At 34.0% G+C, this 24,290-nt stretch overlaps 1 protein-coding gene across 1 annotated transcript in view; it reads right to left on the minus strand.

Moving 5' to 3' along the window:
• LOC145296850 (mutS protein homolog 5-like) overlaps nucleotides 1-21,488 on the minus strand; it is a 1,881,756-nt gene extending 1,860,268 nt beyond the window's left edge. The window contains exon 1 of the mRNA XM_080142982.1: nucleotides 21,353-21,488. The gene's annotated coding sequence lies outside the window, so the exon portion shown is untranslated. The remainder of the gene's footprint in view (nucleotides 1-21,352) is intronic.
• Nucleotides 21,489-24,290: the final 2,802 nt, after the last annotated feature.

Raw genomic sequence — 24,290 nt, forward strand, 5'->3', positions numbered from 1 at the left:
TAAAAAATAAGTCAAGCAAGCATGTCTTGGACAAAAAGCGAAGAATCTCCTAAATAAGAAAAGCGGTAAAAAAAGAGATTGAGAAAAAAAAAAAAAAAAATTGCCAAAATGAAAATGAAAAAAACATACGAGAGACCAATCTGAGAACTGTCCATATTGATGTTACAAAGGATTTCTAGTTTTTGTTATGTATGTACCTCCCTTCAAAGAATAAAGTAAAATAATAAAAAGAGGAGTTTTTTTTTTCACTTTGCGCACTGCATAAAAATGATTGTTTAATATCGGCGTCATAGAAATAAAGTTAACTTTAACTTATTAAAAAAAATCAATTATAGTTTATTCTGTTCATTTTCAAAGCTTGTACATTGTTACATTGTAAGAATATTAATTGATTTTTCTGAAATATATATTATATATTAATATAATTAATATATAAATAGATGCAATTATAAGTTTTAATAGTTAGTTTTGATAGTATTATGACAGTATCAATTATTTTATTTATAGATTTGCCAAAATTGTTTTTTCTTATTGATTCTAACATTGAAAATGAATTAAAATAAATTGTGTATATTATATTTGCTTTGTTTTAGAGAAAGTATAACATTAGAATATTGGATATCTTAATCTATTGTTTTTATAGTGATGCACATTTTGTGTTACTTTCTCCAACACATATCCGCCATATTGAATCTGTTGTATTGTCATGTACAACAGGAGATAGAATACGAAGGAAAATAAGATAACAACGAAGAAACGGTAACAATGGAGAGACGTTTGAATTTGCATACATGTATACATGTATTTATGTATTACCAACAGTTTATCAAAGACATAAAACATAATACATATTAGTTAGGAGGTATAATATAACGTATGTAACAAAAGAGTATACACAAAAAGTCTGTACACACAATCGAAATAACACGAATTGCCAAAGTAAACATATTATAGAGAATGTATGCGCTATGTAAAGTAGATATAACTATACTTCGATATTATTCTGGAAATTGTTTTTGATTAATTCTGAAATGAGTAAGGATATGAGCCACGCTGAATATCTATCTCCAAACGATAACCGCAACCAGTAATAGGATGCCTAACAATAAATATGTCGTGAAAGCTATCTTAGATGTAAAGTTAAGCGGGTCATGCTCGGCCGGCATGAATCCCAAACCAAAAAGAGACAGAATATCTGGTTCTAAATAGTATAGTAGACTAGACTCTCGAATCTTGATTGTGAAATTAGTCTAAGAGAAATAAAACTTTAGAATAACACTAGTCTTTCTCTGCTGATCTTGCTATTGTTTCCAATCATCCTCATATCTAATTGCTACTGGACTCATGCAATGACGATTCAGGAAAGGTACGGTTAGAAGTATGCAATCTTTGCTTCACTATAGACATTCTGTGAAGGTATCCTTACTTGGTGTAGCAATTGTCTTATTGTCTCTCTTGAGATTTTAAGGAGGGCAAAAAAGTCATTTAAATTATAAAATGTATGTGCATATGTATAGGTACTTATACTATTGTGTATATATATATATATATATATATATATATATATATATATATATATATATATATATATATATATATATATATATATATATATATATATGTGTGTGTGTGTGTGTGTGTGTGTGTGTGTGTAAGAGTTTATTTTAATTAAATTATTTTATATGGTAATGAGTGCAGAGAAAAATTTTGTTAATTACCTTATTGAGCTCAAAATTCCTCTGATGCCAATTATAATTTTTGAAGGCATAAAACGCGTATAGTCCCTTCCTCCTTTTTTGTAATAAAACGACATCGAATTCTTTAGCTCCTTTATTTCCATCTTGAAATGTTCTTAACAACCTATATGGGCATTTCCTCACCACCAATACCTTTTTTTATGTTCAAACACACCACAGGGCACATCCATATATAAAATATGATAGATTTCATAGCAATTAAGGGACAACAGAAATTACTCATAATACATGTCAGGTGGGATCATGTTATCTGATACTATTAGATATCATAACTCGTTAAATAAACGTTTCTTTTTATTTATAATTGTATCCACAAGAAATCCGAATTCTTATTGATAGCAGACTGAGATCAGAAATGAAAAACATTTGGTAGAATTTGAAATAAGAGATTACATTCCTTTGGGAATCTGCATAATATCTCTAGGATGTATTTGCGGCCAAAAGTAATTTCTTTAAGCATATCATTTGCCATTTTAAAGTACCCAAACATGGATAATTAGTTAGATTCTTCTATTTTCGATTTGATAAGTGTGAACTAAAGTATATCTGCGTGAATTTTTATATTTGTACGTGTATGCGTGTATGTATCTATATCATATTTCTTACCATTTATTTGTCTGTCTATTCCCCTTTTCTCGGAAACTACCCGGGTTATCTCGTAGGTATTTTGTACAGAATTTTGTTAGGATAAGGTGCATTAAATTAAGTATTATGGTATCCGTTTGGTACATATTTACTATAGAAGTTTTCTCAGAAACTACTAGACCGAACTGGCTATGGATCCTTCTTATAATCAATATGGTTGTCTTCAAGTCCAACGTGAACAAAATTTTGATGAGCCATCCCCTTAAGTAATTCCATTTATCAAATTTCCACTACTAAAGATGATTACGACATGTTCCCCTTGACCACTGTACACTGACTAACCCTTATCTTCGAGTGGCCTCCGGGTCTTGATAAGTGGTGACTCTTTTGTAAAACAAAATGCAAGGAGTTAAGTATTATGATATCTGTTTGATACACGGTTACGGGTTAATATGGATTTGTCTTTTAATGCAAAAAATGAGCACAGATTCAACAATATTCAACCACCAATTTGGCATAAAACACTCATTCTACATCAACGGACTATAACTTCTTTAGAATCTAAATGATTTGATGAATTTTGATTAAAATTAGAATACGGATTCTAAACGTAATTAAGGACCCATCACGATGCACCTGGAGGAAACTTAACATGATTCTCGCAGGGATTAAGTTCACAATATATTGTAGTCTACATTGCAACGCGGAGAACCTACTGTTGATTTTATAAAATTATTTGTATATATAATGCTTGAATTAGTTTAAAATGCAAAAGTCAAGTATCATACTTCAATTGTTGTCTGGATAGAAACATTCATTTCGAACGCGCCCTGTTTTATCAAAGAACCTACTGTTGATTTTATATGTTGGGTCTTTCGGCTTGTGTGGTAATAAAACTTCTCAAATGCACTTGTGATGTCAGGCTGTGTAAGATGTTAACTTTAGTCAAAATAGCTTATTCTTCTTTCATCAGATTTTTTCGATTATCGATACTTATCGAAGATGTTCTGATAAAAATCCTATCTAAGAACACTGACAGGCACATGAAATACCTTCGTGTGAAAGTTCATAAAAATCGACCCAGCCATTTCTGAATCCATAGGAAAAAACTCTCAGACACACAGACACATAGGTACACAGACAAAGTTCTTATATATATATATATATATATATATATATATATATATATATATATATATATATATGTGTGTGTGTGTGTGTGTGTGTGTGTGTGTGCGTGTGTGTGTGTGCTGACGCCATGTATTGGAGCCAACTTTTTGACTATTTTCGTAGGATTGATGAAATTCGCCACTATGTCGGTTAAATTCAGCTGTAATGATATTATCTGTAAACAGACAGATGGTATGACCATGGGTTCTCCATTGGGACCAGCGTTGACCAATATTTTTGTAGATTTTCGCGAATAGGGTCTATTATCTGGTTTGCAGAAACCAGACCTTTACTTTTGTTTTATATATATATATCTATATATATATATATATATATATATATATATATATATAGATATATATATATATATATATAGAGAGAGAGAGAGAGAGAGAGAGAGAGAGAGAGAAAGGAATAAACCGAGTTATATGTTCATCAACGTTTCGTCTTTATTTCGAGACTTCCGAAATGTTGATGAACACATAACTCTGCTTGCTCCTTTTTATTTCTTTATTTTGCGGAATACTATTTGCATTATTCTCATCATATATATATTTATATATATAACACATAAATAAATAAATTAATAAATAAATACATATATAGAAACATTTGCAGCACTCAGTCATCAATATTTACCAAAACCCTTATAATTTTTTAACAAAATATACAATAAATATTACTTAAATAAAATGAAAATTCTCTTTGCATAAAATTAAAACACTTGTTGATATTTTAATATTCGTATGTCGTTTAATATAAAATTAAGTATCTTTTATATGTCTGTATATTCATATATGCAAGAGTCACTCTTAAACTAATTAACGAATGAATTTGGCAAAGTGGTCAACTCGGTGTAGCTTATTACAATCTGGATACCACAGAAATGCATATGATGATGGATACAACAGAATCTGATAGATTCACTACATTACAATCGGGTAAGTACTCAAATAACTAAGATTTTTCAATAACCATTTTTTTCTCTCCTCTGTCTAGCTCTATTGAAATGTTCAAATCACCATGTGTTAATCTCTTCCAAGTTGCAGTCATCTTTCACCATGAAATAGTTCTCTTTGAATATAACTCTTTGGATAATGTTTTCATTCTTACTGTTTATTTAAAAATTGAATATTTATGCTGAATTAAAACCACCCTATTATCATTAGAATTTTTCTGAGAATTTACATAAAACGCCAGAAGATGCCAAACAAAAGTTTTGTGATATTGTTTTTCTCGCAAACACTGGCCATTTTTTTTTTCATTGAAAAGTATATTATTTCGATTATTTACAAAGATAGTTCAATAAAAAATTAATTGAAAAATGAAAACCATTCTTTTTTTGTTGCTACAAAGAAAATATAGTGAATAGTTAGACAATTTTCATGAAACTTTAAGAAAATTGAATTTCAAATCAAGAAAAAAAAATTCATTGAATAATAAATAGCTGATAGCAAATAAAATTGTTTTGATTTTTTTCATGATTTTTTTTTCAAATCAAAATAGTTTTCATATAATAAACCAATGATATACTAATAAATGTTTTCCTAAGTGATTTTCGTTTCTACAATTTTATTGACTCAGTGTTTCAGCATCTTTTGATTTTTTACATAAACTAACCAGAAATTTTAGCATGGTCTTTATTCTGCAGACATACCAAAACTTGTTGCAGTCTATGTAATGTAACATGCCCTTAAGTATCTTTATATGTCTGTATATTCATATATGCAAGAGTCACTCTTAAACTAATTAACAAATGAATTTTGAAACATAGTTGCTTGTGGGCATAAGACTGTACAATATGAATTACATTTAGTTTAATTTAGTTTAATATAAAATTAAGTATCTTTATATGTCTGTATATTCATATATGCAAGAGTCACTCTTAAACTAATTAACAAATGAATTTGGAACATAGTTGCTCGTGGGCATAAGACTGTACAATATGAATTACATTTAGTTTAATTTAGTTTAATATAAAATTAAGTATCTTTATATGTCTGTATATTCATATATGCAAGAGTCACTCTTAAACTAATTAACAAATGAATTTGGAACATAGTTGCTCGTGGGCATAAGACTGTACAATATGAATTACATTTAGTTTAATTTAGTTTAATATAAAATTAAGTATCTTTATATGTCTGTATATTCATATATGCAAGAGTCACTCTTAAACTAATTAACAAATGAATTTGAAACATAGTTGCTTGTGGGCATAAGACTGTACAATATGAATTACATTTAGTTTTAGTTTTATGCAGATACTTTTGATTTTTGTAAAATTTTAAATTTAATTTTTATTCCTCCAAATTTCAGTTTCGTTGAAATATTTTAAAGGAATTTGAAGGAGCATATGTCCCTTCCATTTGCAAAAATCCAATATTTCAGATTTCATTGAATTTGATCCGTAATCATTAGTCACCAATTACGCAAAATTCCATGAATTTCAATTTTCGCATGCACTTAAGTATAAATTTGTAACATTTTGTTTTACAATGAAAATCATACAATGTAGGTATTACCATAATAAAGGCGGAATGTAACAAATAATAATAGTAAAAACTTGTAAAATAAAATCGATTCATCGTAATTTTTGCTGTATTCTCAAGAAAAAAAGATTATAAAAAAATCATATTTTTTTTAAATCTCCGTAAAACCGGTGAATTTTCAAAACATTTCCTAAAAAGCTAAAAACGAGAAAAATTGGAACCCAAAGTTATTTCTACGTATTTTGACGTAAACAATGAACACAGCACGATTTTTAAAATTATCTCAAAAATCAAATAATTGATTAATTTTGTTAATTTTTTTACAAACTTATTTTTAAAAAAGCTGAAATAAAATTATAGACAAAAAAAAAGTCTTATTTTTTCCCTTCTAATGCGATCCTATCAGAACGTTTGTTTTTTACGGGGTGGGGGGGGGGTTAATATCTCAATATTATTTACATATTAAAATATACTGGAATGATGAAATAAAATATATTTAATTTTGGGTTACAATTGTTGCCGATTTATACGATTTTTATAGATTTTTCGGAAAAAAAGAAGTTGGAAAATATATTTAAATTATTAATGTTTTAGGAAACATTTTTAAATTATTTATTATTTACATTTAACAGTTTTCACCTGTGTAATTTCAAAAGATTTCCGAGATTATTTCTTATTTTTAATGATTGAAACTTTCAAGATTCGTGAAAAAAATTGTGGAAGATTTCTCTTAAAACTTGTTATGAATAAACATGTAATCTTATTGTTAATAATTTTAAAAAAATTGTGGAATATTTCTCTTAAAACTTTTTATGAATAAACATGTAATCTTATTGTTAATAATTTAAAAAAAAATCTTTTTAATCGATACAGTTTTTTGTCAATGAATAAATAAAAAATATATTTAAAATCAAACTTGAATAACGTTTTGGTTGGCCAATTTGGTAAAAATTAGCGCGTTTTCTTTAAAGTTCAGCTGAGTGCGTTTGCCTGTTCAGTTTTCACACCTCGATGTAAATTGTTTGGAATCTAGTGAAGATACCAGTATGTCTGCTTAGAAAAAGGTGTAAAATGGACGGAGGGCTTTTCAGTGCGGTCAGCAGACTTCAAAATGACTCAGTGGTGATAAAAATATGTTTTCTTAAAGAAAATATTTTGCTAGTGAAAAGGAAGAAAAATCTAGAATAGGGAAAATATAAAGAAATATTTATTATTTCGCTTAATTGTGCTCGCGACAGACCTTTTCTGCATAGTTCACATCAAAATTGATTTGGATCGTTTTTTTTTCTGAAGACCATACGTGCCAACAAGGTAAATAAACGCGTTTCTATTTCTTTTAAATTATGTTAATTCAATTCATTTATTTCTATATACTTTTATATAAGTCGAATCCCCTAAAAAAAAAAAAATCATTAAATGAATTTATCGATATGCTTGAAAAAATGATAATCGGTGGGCGAGAGGTCTGCTGAATATGGCGGATGAGGCAGAGTCTCGTATCCCAATTCGTTCAGCTTCTGTTGAGCAACATGCGAGCAAGCATTATCATAGAGGAGAATTGGCCTCTTCGTAGTGACCAATCTCGGGCACATATGTTGGAGCTTCTGGTGCATTTCATCAATTTGTGGGCAATACTTCTCCGCCGTAATCGTTTCGCTCGGATTTTAGAAGCTATGATGGATGACACCGGCCGCAGACCGCCAAACAGTCACCATAACCTTCTTTTGGTGCAATTTCGGCTATGGAAAGTGCTGTGGAGCTTCTCTGGCATCCAACCACTGTGCCAAACGTTGCCGGTTGTTGTAGAGGATCCACTTATCACCTGTCACAATCCGCTTGAGAAATGGGACAATGATTGTTTTGATTATCATTCAATTCATGCGGCACCCATTTATCCAACTTTTTTGACTTCCTTTTTAAATGGCGAACAACTGTTGAGTGGTCGACCTCGACTTCAACAGCAACTTCTCGTGTGGTTTTGCGAGGATAGGCAAAGATTTCAAATGTTCGTAATCAACCACAGTCGGCCGCCTGTGACCTTCACCTTGAGGCTCTCGTCACCATTGCGAAATTTCTTGAATCACCGTTGTGCCACACGTTCGTTAGTGGTTCCTGGGCCAAACGCATCATTGATATCATGAGCTGTCTCGGCAGCTTTTCGGCCTAGTTTGAACTGGAACAAAAAAATCGTGCGGATTTGAATTTTATTTATGCTGTCGAAAAGCCTGCAAAAAAATGAATGAAGAGATTGAGAACGGTAACGAATAACACGATTCAATAGAACGAAAAACACGCTTTAAAATAATCTATAACATGGCTATATATATATCTTTCAATTAATTAATTCAGAAAGCATATATAAAAGTAACATATGTGAGAAAACGATATTGTTTTTGCACCAACCTAATATTTCAATAATATATTTTTCTATTAATTAATTAACAAACGAGAAAATGTTTACAGTCAGCTGCTTCCATAGTTAATGGAAGGTAACTGTTCTAAGTTTTATACGTTTCAGATGTGACAATTTGTTATATACAAAAAAATAAATGTCTATTTCATCATATTTCAAGCCAAAGGTAAGACTTTTACTGTTATATTTCATTTGCCTAATGATTGAACCAAAACTTTAAGGTATAATGTATATTTGTAGTAACTTTTTTCCTATATTTTTGATGTTTAATTTGGCTGGGTTTTTTTTTTTCTTGTATTTACGAAAAATTTGTCGCCATTGTCTTTTTTTTGTCATTTTTTTTTTTTTTTTAAGGTTTTGTCATTTTGCAATGTTCAAAAAAAATTTCGTCAGTGTTATGAAGTGTAAAATAAATAATGTTTAAATGTGATTTAAACACTGATTCTTCTTTTTCAATATAGAATGAAAATTAGGATGAATTAATTTCATTTTACTAGTTTTCACTTGTATTTTTTATTGTGGGTGTAGAATATTAGTGTCATACCTAATATAATTAATTTCCAACAAAATTTGAATTAGAATTATATACATAATTTTTAGTGCTTTGATTTTAATCGTTATAAGGAGATGTAAAAATACAACAAAGCTGTTCTGTTCAAGGGAGGGGGGTAATTTTATCCATCCTGGGACAGGTATTTTTCAAGTAATTCTATGAAAATAAGTATTTAAATCAAGAAAGAGAGTGAAAATGTAGGGGGGGGGGTAAGTAGACAAATATACCAAAGATTTGTCCATGCTATTTTTCACTTTTTTCCGTTTTCACACTCTTTCCTTAGTCCAAAAGGCAAGCAGCAAGAGTTGAGATTATCTCTTTGATTTTGCCGACTTCTTTCTAGCTCATTTACACGTGTGTTGTTCAACTACAGAAACATTTCACACACACACACACGCACACACACACACACACACACACACAAACTTGTACTGTAAGGAATAAATGATTAAAAATGGATATTTTAAAATAATATTTTATAATAAAATTGTGTACTTTTAAAAACAGGATCTTGAGGGTATTCAACATTTTAAAAAGATGATTTATGAAATTAAAATAATAAATGTTCATTGATCAGAGCTTAGAAAAGCAGTCAATTTTATTATATTTTATTTTTTATTTCTTTTGTCACTACCACTACTTTTGTTTATCTTGGTAAAGATTCTTTTTTTTTTTTTTGCTTCCCTTCTTCCTTATGATGAACAATACAAAATAGAATGTATTTTGAAGCAGAAGTTTTAACAATTACATCTGGATACAACTGAAGTCAAGGATAAAACCGACCGATTTTATTGCTTGAAACAGATATACTTGAATGCTGATACGGTCGAGCTTACCCCTCCCAAGTCGTCACTGATATATATATATATATATATATATATATATATATATATATATATATATATATATATATATATATATATATATATATATATATATATACTAGCAAAGATACCCGTGCTTCGCACGGAGCTTTGTTGCGCACTCGGGTACCAAAATCTGTGAGCACCTTTCCAGTAAGTTGATGTTGTAAGAGCAACGATTGCATAAGGTGATTAACATTTTAACTACCTCTTGTAGTGACTGAAATTCAATCAGGAACTTCACAAAACATTTTCATCAAAAAGGAAGGTTACTTGATGTTACATAGTAAATTTTTCATTGAAGTAATTTTCAACTCTTGCTTAAATTTTATCTTGCACATTCAATACTAAAAACTTACCACAATCAGATCATGTCAGTTTTTCCTCATATCCATTTCTCGAACTTTTCACTGAAGAGCCTCAGGGTAAACTACATTTCTGCTGCTTTGATTTGGAGCCAGAATGTAGAGTTTTTCTGAACTTCCTGTCCGGCTGATGGAGACGTAGAACATACCGTGACTGAAGCAGTCTGATGTCAAGTCTACGCCAATGGTGTTAAATGTCTGACCTTGACTTTTGTTTATGCTCATTGCAAAACACACCTTCACAGGAAATTGGAGTCTCCGGAATTTAAATGGAAGTTCTGAGTCCGATGGAACTAAGGGGATCCTTGGCAGTAGAACGGTTTCGCCTTTGTAGGGACCACAGGAAATGGTGGCCTCAAGTACATTGGTGTGCAATCTGGTGATAACACATCTGGTTCCGTTTGTTGTTTTTGGCGGTTCCAAGGATCGAAGAATCATGATTGGCGATCCAATTTTGAGATTTAAAATGTGTGGAGGCATTCCAGATATCTCCAAAGAGTTTAAAAACTTCACAGGGTAGTGAACAGCTTCATATTCATTACTAGCCGAATCAACTGACTTGTATTGCTTTGTGTCTCCTGGAAATTCATCCATTATTGAATTGTTCAAATGATTCACATTGCTGTTTAATGGCGAAATAATAGCCCTCTCAGCAAGCCAATCCGGTGATTTTCCATTGTTTTGCATTGTCTTTCAGTTGCTTCTGATTACCGACACATTTACCAAGCGCAGTTGGAATCTTAATTGTGTCAGGTGAAGAAGTGATAGGAAACTGACCATTACCGATTTGGAGAAGCAATTTTGAGAAGTCTGCTGCAGCTGTGTTATCAGAGATATAGGCTCTCATATTAGTAGTCAGTCTCTTCAATATAACGTGCCTCCAGAGATAGGATTGTTTCAAACTTGCATTGACAATGTTAGCCCTTGTGCCATTTTTAACCACTGGGAGGATTTGACGGAAATCACCGCAAAATAAGGTTGGAATGCCACCCATGGGATTCTTGTTTCCTGTGATGTCTTGCAGTGTTCGGTCAATTGCTTCATAAGCACTCTTGTGCGTCATTGGGGCTTCGTCTACAATGATTGCAGAGGTGTCTCTAATTACATTTGCCAAGGCTGAGTTACCAGTAATTTTGCAAACTGGCTGATCCATTCGATGAGTATCCAAGGGTACTTTAAAAGTGCTGTGAAGAGTGCGGCCACCTTGTAGTAGAGTAGCAGCAATGCCACTGGATGCTGTTGCAAGCACAATCTTTCTCATGGATCTAATCTTTGCAAGGATCAAATTGATTACAAAAGTCTTGCCCGTACCACCTGGAGCATCAAGAAACATCATGTTTTTGTTCATTTCACCTTGTGCTTCCAACATTGCCATGAATGAATTGTAAACTTCTCTTTGAGAATCGGTCAGTTTTTCTTGCATATTTTCTGCTTGTAGGGAAAGTTCTTCAAGATTATAAGTAACTTCACGTTGATACTCTCTCGCGAGTCTTTCATCTCTCCCTTGCGTTGGTGCAGGTAATCCATAGCTTGCCAATGGTTGACCGCACATAAGGAGAACTTTTTCTTCAATTAGATAAAGAGTTTTATTGTAGATGTCCTCATTAAAATCTGCTTCTGGATTGTTAACTTCTTGCCTGTATCTGTGAAGAATGTCTTCAGATATTACATCACGAAAAGCCATCCAGATCTCAAGAGGATTTCTTGGCTCACAGGCTGTTAAAATTATCACAAATAGGCTTCGCAAATTTGAAGGTGATTGAGTGGCACTTGCCTCTCCTACTGCTTGATGCAAGTGATGGTCATTTTCTAGAAGGCCTCGAGCAAGGCACGCTGCTCTGTATGTTTCAAACACCTGACCATTGTATGCTCGCAAATTTTGAAATGAAGTTGGACCAGCAACCTCATTGAGCAACAGGCGTAAGAAATAACACTCCCCTGCTTTTGGACTAATCGTGTAGATTCTCCCAATGCATGGTGCCTTCCATACATCATCATTTTCAGTACCTTCAACTTGTACCCCACGCATTCTTCTCATCCATTTCTTTGTCGATTTGTTCCAAGACTTCTACGTATTTGAGACCCCTTGCAAAGTCATCCTCATGGCAGAGTTGAAAAAATGCTGTCAAAGTTGTGGCAGGCGATGGACCTTGGGCTCGTTCCAGAGCAGTATCAGCTGAGAACATGACACGCTGCCCATTTTCAAGATGAACAGAAAGTTGTACAATTGGGGGGAAATGTTCATGGATGGGATGTTCCAATATCCTCCAGGCCACCTCTGAACTGCCGACATACCTTGCATTCTGGAACTGCTGGATCTCATCCACAATGTGACTTTGTACTTGGCCTTGTTGGTTAGCTGCTCCATCAGTTCTTTGTAGTTCAAACACTGCTTGATCACATTCTTTATTCACGTATTTGAGGACATATTTGATGCTTTGGATCGAGCTGCAAATTTCTACGTTAATGTGAGCGTTGAACTGCTGAAGGAGGACCTTGTTGTACGGAACAATCCACTGGTTTGTTATTTCTTGATTAACATACCGACCATTTCTCTTCATCCTTATTGTACCAGTCTGGCCTCCATCTTCTGGTTTTCTTCGCCTGTACTTGGGGTAAGAGTCTTGGCCTTGCTCGGTACACTGAAGAAATTCTTTTGGGTATTTTTTGGAACATTTGTTGTCAATCATACATGGACAATTTGGATTAAATGGTCCACAAGGTTCATGCACCATATGTGCCATCACTTTAGCATGAAGATCAGGATCTTCCTCTTTGTCAGGGATCTCTGCAGATATGCAGAGATCCATTTTTTCTGGTAGAAGTTTGTCCTCTGGGGCCTGCCAGGTGAGGATGTGTGCATGCAGCAGTCCTCTTTTTTGATATTCAATACTGTACAGGAAAGCCCTCAACCTGCCAAATCCTCCCTTTTTAATAAATTCAAGTAACTTTTTTAGCTTCTGCCTGAAAACCCTGGCAACAATATCTGGACGATCCTGAGGGCCTTGCCCTTGAAGACAATTTTCTGTAATTTCTGTCCACTTTGGATTTGTTGTGAACATGATGAAGAGGTCGGCTCGGCCCATTCGCCGAACATATGCCATGGCATCACTTTGACGCTCAAACATGTATCGAGGGCCTCCTGTATAAGTTGCCGGAAGTACAACTCGTTGACCAAACTGTTCTGGATTCCCATCCTCCCTAAGAATTGAATCTCTCAAGTTGCTATAATTGTCAGCTCTCAGGGTCTGTTGCTCACGCCTCAGGAACTGTAAACGTTCTGTTTCAATCTTGCAGTACACATCCACCAGCCATTGTTGAAATAGCCTTCGGTACCAGAGAAAATAGTTTCCAGGCCGAGTCATTAAATGGTACGAATAAAATTGCTGTTGGGTAACTTTTCGCCCATTGGATGCCTTCATGTAGATGTTGTAAGATGGAGAACCATAGGGGTACATTAACGGGTACATTAAAGTATCGTAGAGGGGATGTAGTTCGGAGATCCATTTTAATGTATCATTTCTAAAACGCAAGACAATATCCCGGTTAGCTGTTGGTTCATTCTCCATTAATATTCCAATCTCATACGTTGTTGTTGGAGCATTGAATCGCCGTGGATGCTCTTCTTGCGGCCTTCGGTCTTCCCTTATGACAACTTTATGTTCTACCAAGTGTTCTTCTTCAATCCTCTCCTTTGTTGTTTTCAGCTGACAAATGAAGCTGTTGTTCTCATGTAAAAATTCAGTCAGACTTTGGAGAATGTCTCTATTGAGTCTACTGTCACGTCCCCGATTATGTAGTTCCTCTTCCAGACTATCCAAGAAGTAGACTTGAATAAACTTTGCTGTTTCATCTTCAGGTGGTAAAAGACTCCCAATCTGGTGGCAAACCTGGCCTCGAATTCTAAAAGAAGGATTTCACCCATGTACTGCCGCAATTTTGTGACCAAATGATGTCATTGCAAAACAATTGTTATAACTGCGTAGATTTTGCAGAAAATCTTTAGAGATGGGACCATTGCCGGAGAGCAAATCTTGAAGCAACTGAGGCAGTGGTGGAAAGCTATCAAGCACAACTTTGCCAGAAGAACAACAACAACCAGGGGTTTCTCCTTTAAATTTTACAGCTGAGCAATGTTGACATACTTTGTCCATTTTTCCTATATCAGCTGTAGTGAGAGAGTCATTTTTGTTGTAGAGCAATCCTTTTCTATTGCAGTGTTCTATTTCATGGTGTCTCAAAGCAGTCATTCGTTGTCTAGCTGCCTCGTTTTCTGTCAATTGCTGGGGCAAAGTCATACTCTCTCTCCATGCAGCCTCTCGTTGTTGCCCTTGGTATAGGCGAAAGCTTCGTTGGGTTTCCGATTCATTCTGATGTCGTTGAGCCACTCTCAACTGACCTTGTGTACGTCTACTTACCTCATATAATTCATTCGATCGTAATATTGCTTCTCTTTCCAGTGCATATCTTTGCCTTTCTTGAATTTCATCTTGTGATGAATTTAACCGCCTTACAGCATGTCTAGTTCTGTCAGCTTCACGTTGGGTTTCTCTTTCCAAATCTGACAGTCTTGCTCTCCTTTCTCTTTGACGTATCCTGTTAAGTTCTAGACGTTTTTCTCTATCTGAATTGTTTTCATTGGAGCGAATTGCAGCAACTCTTAGTCTATTAGCTTCCAATCTTTCCATTCTTTCTTCCTCACTTTCGTTTCTACTTCGTTTGGGTGGCATAATTTCGGTTTTAAACGGAATTGTTTAACGATATTAATGATTGTAAATTAATTAAGCGTAAAGGAAATGTATACTAACTGAAATGGACGAACTATAAATAATATTTCTGAATAGTACAATTATAAACAATTATATTGTACCTATTTACTATGCCTCCCCACGGGACAGAGTTAGACACCAGGGTCGTTTTTTAACGTGGAGAAAAGGTACAAAAATAAAAATTGTCTGTCGTGAAGGATTTCTCCTCCACCGAATGAGAACAAGAAAATGAAGTGCAGCATCTGAAGAACAGATGGTATTTATTTGCTCCCCCACCGAGCAAATTAGGCACAAGGCCGATTTTTAATGTGGGGAGTGAAGGGAGGGGGAAGGGAAAAAGGGGGACCAGCTCCCGAGAGGTGGGAAATGGGAGCTGGTTAATGGTCAGGCATGTGGGGTTGCCCCCACATCTGGTCTTTGCTAGTCATAGCTAGTCATAGCTAGTCATAGCTTGCAGCATCTGAAGAACAGATACTACACTTTGATCTTGACCAAAAGGAATGAATAAAAGCGACCTACGTGTGACTCATTACTTCCGGGTGTAAACGTCACAGTCTAAAAGTAATAATTAAAAAAAAAAGTAAATGTAAAATAAATGTAATACCAACTTAGGTTAACTAAGTAAACAGTACAATTAAAACAGTTCTATTAAAACAAATAATTACTAAGATCTAGGTAATTGTTAGTCTCATTGTTATGGTTTTAAAGAAAAAAATGTGTAAAAAAAGTTCTGCTTTTGTGAGTACGTGTATTTCTTTTAAATTACATAACCTTTTTATTTTATTATTTATATCTCTTTTAAATTTATATATTTTGTTAGTAAACTGGAAGAAATTCAGTTGAATAAAACCTTGTTCGTGTTCTTTACGTTAAACTCATATTTTTATAAAAGGTTCATCCGGTTTAAAGAAAGCACTAAGTTTAAATAAGACTGGAAATAACTAATTCAATATATAAATAGAAAAATGAAATAAATATAAGCTTTAAGTCTTAAGATAGTAATAATCAAAATGTAATAAATTATTTGTAGTTCAAATCTATGATAAGACAGGCTTTCGAAATAGGCTCGACCAGAAAGATTAAATTGGAACGAAATTATAATCTCCGTGCCATTTTCAAAACAACCCCACAAAAGTAACGGTATCCTGCAGTTGGTTAAATGACAATGGTTGTAAGAAAAATGTAAAAGAAAATGCGCTTATCTGTTTATTTTGACCTGTTTTATTTAATTAAAAAAAAAATTGGCTATAACTGGAAGAGAGCGTTATGTTTTGGGGGTTGTTTAAAAAATAGAATGGAAATAAAGTTAGTTCCGTTTTAATTGTCTTTAATTGCGGCAAGCGCTAACAAAATCGAAAAATCACTGTTTACATTCGAAATGTTAACTTTTATAGGTTTACAGGTTTGCTGACAAGGCTGGGGGTGTTTAATACAATTATTTTACTAAATTGATTTTTTTCATTTAAAAATAAAATTATTTCTTTTTTAATAAAGTTTTATTTTAAAATATTTGTTTTTGTTTATTTATATAAAATTACGATAGTTGAATTGTATTCTTTCAATTATATTGGCAAGTAAAATATAAAAGATTAAAACGGAACGAAATTGAAATTTCCATTACATTTTCAATACAATCCCAAAACATAAAGCTTTCCTCGCCAATGAATTGTTTTGATAATATACGTAAAGTGAAATAAATCGAATATAAAATTAAATGAAAATATATTAAATAATAAAATGTTAAATAAATTTTGTAAATAGTACAGTTGAAATGATTAGAATATTTGCAATATGTAATAAGGTCGAGGTAATTAGTTAAAGAGATTTAATATAATGTGATATGCAAATGAGCATAAGTCATTCGATATGGGGGTGGTTTGTAGACTAGTATATAAAGAAATTAGGCAAAGATTCTAATGTCTCCTATAACAGAAACATCCTAAAATGGGTTCTAATGTTTCTCTACCAGGAGATATCTACCCTCTTACCTCCTTTATATTTCGTTGATGATGGAGAGCTGTACACACAGACAGAAACACACGAACCCTATTACTTTATAAAAATATACATATATATATATATATATATATATATATATATATATATATATACACACACACACACATATATGTGTGTGTGTGTGTGGATAGATAGATAGATAGATAGATAGATGTGTGTGTATCTATATAATTTATATAGACACATGTATATAAACATATATATGTATACACACACACACACACACATATATATATATATATATACATACATATATATATATATATATATATATATATATATGTGTGTGTCAGGTCATGTCATATGCTACTGATACCATGTAACCCAGTACTACCTGCCTCATGGTCGAATCACCGGCGACTAAACTGGTTCCCCCACCAGACTTGTTTGGTGAGGAGGGCAGCTAGTCTCCCTGGAGGATTAAAAACAAGACCTTCCAAAGGCCGAATGAACTCTTTTTCTGGGTCAACGGCCAACTAGCACCGTGTATATTTGTGTGTGTGTATATGTGTATTGGGGTGGAGAGCCGTGATGAAGGTAACCTTTCTAGGAGAAGCAAATCTCTGATTTAAAAAACCATAAAACGGGAGACCAGTACCCGCATTAAGCTGGTCTGCAGTTTAATTTGTTGCTGGCTATCTTGCTCTTGCTTGTTGCTGGATCTCAACATTTTGAACCGAGAGAGAGACTTAGCTGTCGTACAAAGCTAAGACTCTGTAACATCATCTTTGTATAAATACTCACTCAGGCATTTGGGCTCATGAATTTTAAATGTCTGAGGGAGTGGCACTCGTCTGACAAGACGTTGCAATCATCATATATATATATATATATACCCAAAACCTCTGGCCTTGATGGAGGGGAGACTAAAACTTGCTTCTATGGTTTCAAATGATCTGAAATAGCAGCAAGGAGAGATTTGATTCCAAATATTTCTCATATGTTATACCTCCCCTCTTTGGTTTTCATACATGAAGTAAATTTCACAGTGTATAACGATTATTTGATACTGGAGATATTCATAATCGTACCTTATTTCTAAAAGAGGGAAGATATAATATATGAGAAATATTTGAGATCAAATCTCCCCTTGCTGTTATTGCAGATCATTTGAAACCATAGGAGAAAGTTTTATTCTCTCCTCCATCAAGATCAGAGGAGACATCAGATATTTTGTAATTCATATGCAAAACTAGAAAAACAAATGACTATGATTGAAATATTAGTAAAGGTGTAGTATCTTTCCACCCAAAAACTCCTTTAAAATTACCACTATAAAAGGTTGTCGAGGGTGCTGAAAACGAAAATAAAAGTTAAAATGCCAAGAAATGAGTAGTTTCCAATATATGAAAAGATTACAGTTTTAAAAAGTGGGAAATCACTTTTTTATATCAATTTAATGTAAAATGAGCACCCACTTTATAGCAACCTTTCTTTGGTTTGTTATTTTTTTAGGAGTGGTGTTTATTTGGTGATTGTGGCCTGGTAGACCGACACAAAACCTACCTTAAAAAGTTGTTTTCTATAAGTTTTCAGGTTTGCTGAAAACGAATATCGCATTTAAATTTTCCGCAAATAAATATTTTTCCGGGTATTAAGCAATGTAATTCTTTATGTTATAAGTAGTCCTCGTTGTTGTACGTGGATATTTTTGCTTAATACCCAGAAAATACTTATTTACGGAAAATTTAAGTGCGATGTTCATTTCTATCAGACATGAACACCTATACAAAAGAAGTTTTTAAGGTGGGTTTTGTGTTGGTCTACCACACCACAATAAACACCGCTCCTAAAAAAAAATAACAGACCCCCTCCCCCAAATGGTGACCATCATGTGGATGCTCATTTTAAATTAAATTAATATAGAAAAGTGATCCCCCACTTTTTGAAACAATAATGTGCGACCTTAATGGCAAATATCACATAGCCCACTATACAATTCAGGTCATTACCTTTCAAAAAACCTTCATTTGTTAAATTCTGATCAATAGTCGCCGAGATTTTGAACTTACAAAGTTGCCAAAAAGGTGGTATATCTATATATACATACATCTATACTCGTAGCCAAAGTGAATATTGAAATGCTCATATCTCTAGTTCTATGGGACGAAACTACATGAAAATTTCCAGGCTTTTTGAAGATTATAATACTATTTTATAGTTAAAATTTTATGACATTTGGTAAAAAAGAACCTATATTTTCAGACCAATAAAATATGCCCAAATTTGCCTACATTTGTATATATAGTGTCCTGGAAAGCAGCTTCGGTTTTTGCTGCTTCGGTTGTATCCTCTATATGTGTCGATTTTGCTGCTTCGGTTGTCTCCCCTACATTTGTCAGCTTTGTTGCTTCGGTTGTCTTCCTGTGGCCTTGCCAGGCCACTGATATATATGTCTCTTTTCCTAAATCTTTCCCTATCTCTTTGTATTCGCTCATTACCTTCCCTCATTTACAAAATCACAAGCTCTATTACCATCGCTTCCAAAAAAGTTAATCTTTTTCAGTATCATCATCGTCTGATGAAGCTAAGCCTTAAAAAAGGTTGTAGCCAAAACATGTAGCTATAATGTTTGTATAAATAAAAATTTATACTAAATTATAGCTGTACTTGTTACTGAACACTATCTTATAAACACCACAGATTCATCAGATTAATTCCTACTAATAAAAACCTCACAAGCACTGCATATATATATATATATATATACACACACACACACACGCACGCACGCACACATGCACACACACACACACACACACACACACATTAGTGTTGGAATGATTAATAGGAATCTGGAATCAGAAAAAATCAGAATTTTGGAGGGTATCGGAATTGGAATAATTTTGCCTATTATCGATTCCAAAAACGATTCTTTTAATTGTTTTCTTTTTATTTTGCTTGGTTTTGTTTAATACTTAATTTTCCATTGCTGGTACTAATAATATAATGATAAATATTTATTGCTTTTAAACTACCAGCAAAACTAAAATAGATTATCCTCCACTATTGTACTTTTACATTTGCAAGAAATACATACACATATCATCTGTTTATTTTTTAACAGTAATCTGAAAAATAAATAATGAATAAATAAAAACTGTATGGCTAAATGTGTAGAGATTTAAAAAGAATTAGAATCAGTAATTGTATTGGAATCAAGACAAATATGCAATCATCTCATCCTTACCAAGCAAACACATTTACAATTACATATATATACACACAGGCTCCATCAGTTTTTGACAGACTATGGATACCCACGTAGAGGTGTCTGCACATGAAGTTTTTGTGGCAGGAGGTGCAGGATCGCCAACCACACCTCCTGTGTCGATATTGTTAAAAACCAGTGGCAAGTTAAGTATGTGTATAGGACAACTGGAAACAAATGCCGAGATAAGCGGAGAGCACATACAGCACCTAGAATTCCCAAATGATCACCCATCTGGTACTAACCAGGGTCAACATAGTTTAATTTCGGTGATCTGACGAGAACCGGTGTGTCAACACGATTATTCCGTATACACAGATATACATACATATGTGTATATTTATATATTCACATGTATATAACTATATTTCGTAGCATACAAAAGTGGCACTCATCTTTAGTGGGTTGAACTGGTTTCTTCCGAAGAAGGAAGTTTCATGGAAGTATGAAATTCACACGTGGTCTCTAGTCGCATGTATATCCCTGTCAAGGGTGATGACGACGTTAGGTTTTTGCAGCTCTTGCAGGGAGGTGTTGACGTTCTTCTACATACAGCGCCTAGTATTCTCAAATAGTCATTCATCTGATACTAACCAGGTTCAACGTTGCTTAACTTCAGTAATCTAACGAGAATATGTACATCTATATATGTATCTTTATATAAAGTATGTAAGAAATGAATTGATATTAAAAAATACTTGCAGCTCTGGAGTGTTAATATTTTAAATGCATATAGGTAAAACTGATAAAGATATTATGTACATGTCAGTTTAAAAAAAAAACATTCCAATCAAATGTATATAAGAATGGCAAAGGGGGTGCAGGTTAACACATGCCACATTCAGGGCTTCCTGTGGAATTTCTCTCAGCATAGAAATTCTCTTTCTTCTTGGTAATGATACATTGATGGGCCTTTCGTTTTCATCCAGCTCAGCTACTTGGGGAGTAGTAAAGTAAGATAGATCAGAGAAAATGAAAGAAGCACCGAATTGGGACCTGGGAGGAAACAGAGGTGTGGATTTGCTTCTTCTAACCTAAGGTCAACTTGAAATATGTTTTACATAAGCAAAAAAAAAAAAAAAAAAAGAAAGAAAGAAAGATGTGAAGAAAAAGCAATAAGAATGAATAAATAAAATAATGAAGTTTTATTCTGACCTAAATGCTGATAATTATGATGGATGACCAGGTTCTATACAGGGGAGAGTGCGCTTCGTGCGTGCTTAAAGAGCCCCTGGTAAATATCCCAAGTGGAGTCGTTGGTTGTTAAACACCGGGGAAAGGAGGAACATGCAAAGGATCTATAGAAAAGAAAACAACAGAACAATGATAATCAGATCAAAAGGCCGATTCCATGGGAATTGGAGAATAAAAATAATAAGGGTCTGATATATTGAAATCATAAGAATATACTTGGATTTTTCTCAATTAGTTAGAAATAAAAAAACATCACGCACAAAAAAGGAGAACAAAAATAATGTCAGTTTTGGAACACGGAGATTTAGGCCTCAAGTTAAGTGTTGCAAAAAGCGAATAAATATTTTATCTTTTAGAATTTTTTAAAATAAACATTGATAATTTATATTAAATTATCTGAATTACTATTTTCTTATTGGACGTTATTCTCGCAACATTTCAGCCGATGTAACCTCCACCTTCTTCAGTTGCGTCTTACACTAAATCTAAGAAAATATGTGGTTTTTCATCCGATTCATTTAATTTAAATAAACCCAAGAAAATTATGGTTTATCACCAATGTGAATGAAAATGACCCCCCCCCCCAAAAAAAAATGACAATAATTGTAAATTTTAGTAAATCAAATATTATGGGGATGTCTTACTATTTGCTTATTCAATTGCCTTAAATACTTGAAATACGTTTCCAGACATTTTTTTCGTATGGCCACTTTTATTGATAGTACACTCATGAAACTCTAGTCCCCTTTGAAGTAATCTCCTCTGGCTGCAATGCACTTGTTGTACTGTTCCAGCAACTTTTGGAAGACTCCATGGAAGTCCTTTTGTGTAAGCGTATCAATGACCCTCACCACTGCCTCTTTCATCTGCTCAATTGTCTTATAATGACAGCCTTTAAGGTTTTCCTTGAGCTTAGGGAATAACCAAAAGTCACAGGGTCTGGACTATAGGGAGAGTGAGGAACTGTTTTGATGCCCATTTGGATCAAATAGTCTGTGACCAGGATAGAGTTGTCTCCAAACTCCCTTAAAACCTCAACATAGTATTCCTTGTTGACTGTCTGTTTAGTGGGAACTCGGTACATGTAGATCATACCTGTGCTGTCAAAAAAAAAAAAAAAAGAAGGGATCAACATAAATTTCTGGGTGGATTTGATCTGTCTAGCCTTCTTGGGTCTGGGAAAGCCAGCATGCTTCAACTGGGAACTCTGTCTCTTGGTCTCTGAGTCATAGCAGTAGATCCAGCTTTCATTGCAAGTCACCAGAGCATCAAGAACTGCAGGATCTGAACTGATCAGCTTGACCATCTCTCTGTTGTCATGGCAACGTCTTTCTTATCTACTTATTGTAATTCTTTGAGATGAGTAATTTGCATATTCATTTATTTATTTGCGGTCTGTTATCCTCATCTTTATAGTTGTTGTTTCCCTACGTTTCGACCAACTCATCCTCCGACCTTCTTCAGGTGGTTAACTGGGACGGGATAGAAATGCTGAATCTCTTAACTGTATCCACAGTAATTACTACCTTCCATAGTTGTCTCACCACGTTTTGGCCATCTAATCCTCTGGCTGGTTTTGGGTAGGATTGAAACCACTATCTTCAGATAATGCTCGTCTGGAACTGTAGAGATTTTTTTTTTTACAAGGTGGTCACTACTTATCAAGGCCCAGAAGCCACTCAGGTATAAGGGTCATTGCATGTACAGTACGTTAGTGTTGAGATTTAATAAAGTGTTTACTTAAGGGGACAGTTCATCAGGAATTTGCTTACGTTGGACTTGAAGACATCCAGGTTGTAGTCAGGTGGGAAGCAGGCAGACGGAACAGAGTTACACAGGCGTGCAGTTCTAAGAAGAAATTTTGTTCATGGAATCTACGTTTTGATTTAGGCACAGATAAAGAGTGGGGAAAATTTTTGACAGTGGTTTCAGCTAGACGAGTGTTTTTTGTAAAAGATTGGCGAGGGGGTGGACTAGACATTGGAGCTCAGACGAGCACCTGCCATGCAAATAATGATAAAACAAAGATAGGCTTGCAACATCTCTTCTGTGGGAGAGAGGTTGCAGGGAAGAGAAAAGGGCATCCCCTACTAAGCCACGAAGTCTATTTTGTACACTGTCAAGGCAGGATAGGCTGTTTTTAGCACTATCTCACTGCTGATGCAATTCTCTATCTATATAAGAGTCAGGTATGTCCAAGGATGGAGTACTGTTGCCACATCTGGGCAGGAGCTGCTAGAAAGGACTTGTCCTGCCTTGATAGAGTTCAAAATAGACTTCATAGCCTTGTAGGGGATGTCCTTTTCTCTTCCCTGCAACCTCTTTCTCACAGAAGAGATGTTGCGAGTTTGTCTCTGCTTTATCATTATTTTCATGGCAAGTGCTTGACTGAGCTCCAAGCTATGGTCCTCCCTCGCCAAACTTTCACAAGAAACACTCGTCTAGCAGAAAACACTATCAATAATTCCCCCCACTCTTTATCTGTGCCTAAACCTAAACATAAATTCCATGAACAAAGTTTCTTTCTTAGAACTGCACGCCCGTGGAACTGTCTTTCTTTTTCCTGCTTTCCAGCTGACTACAATATGGTTGTCTGCAAGTCCAACATAAACAAGTTCTTGATGAGCAATTCCACTTAACAAATTTACCGAATTTCCATTACTAACGATTACTATATTGTCCAAATGTCTACTGTACACGCTTTAACCCTTATCCTCGGGTGGCATCTTGGCCTTGATAAGTGGTGATGCCTATGTAAAAAAAAAGAAAAAAAGATAGTAATGAACGTTTGTGTAAGCGTAGCTAAGAGGCTAAGGAACGAAGGTGGAGAGTTGTATGTTTTGCTTTCGATTATAGTTGATGGCCCCCAAGTCAAATATACTGTATATATATATATATA

The sequence above is a fragment of the Euprymna scolopes genome, chromosome 17 (genome assembly GCF_053919585.1).
Source record: "Euprymna scolopes isolate OS-2025 chromosome 17, ASM5391958v1, whole genome shotgun sequence".
Lineage (NCBI taxonomy): Eukaryota > Metazoa > Mollusca > Cephalopoda > Sepiida > Sepiolidae > Euprymna > Euprymna scolopes.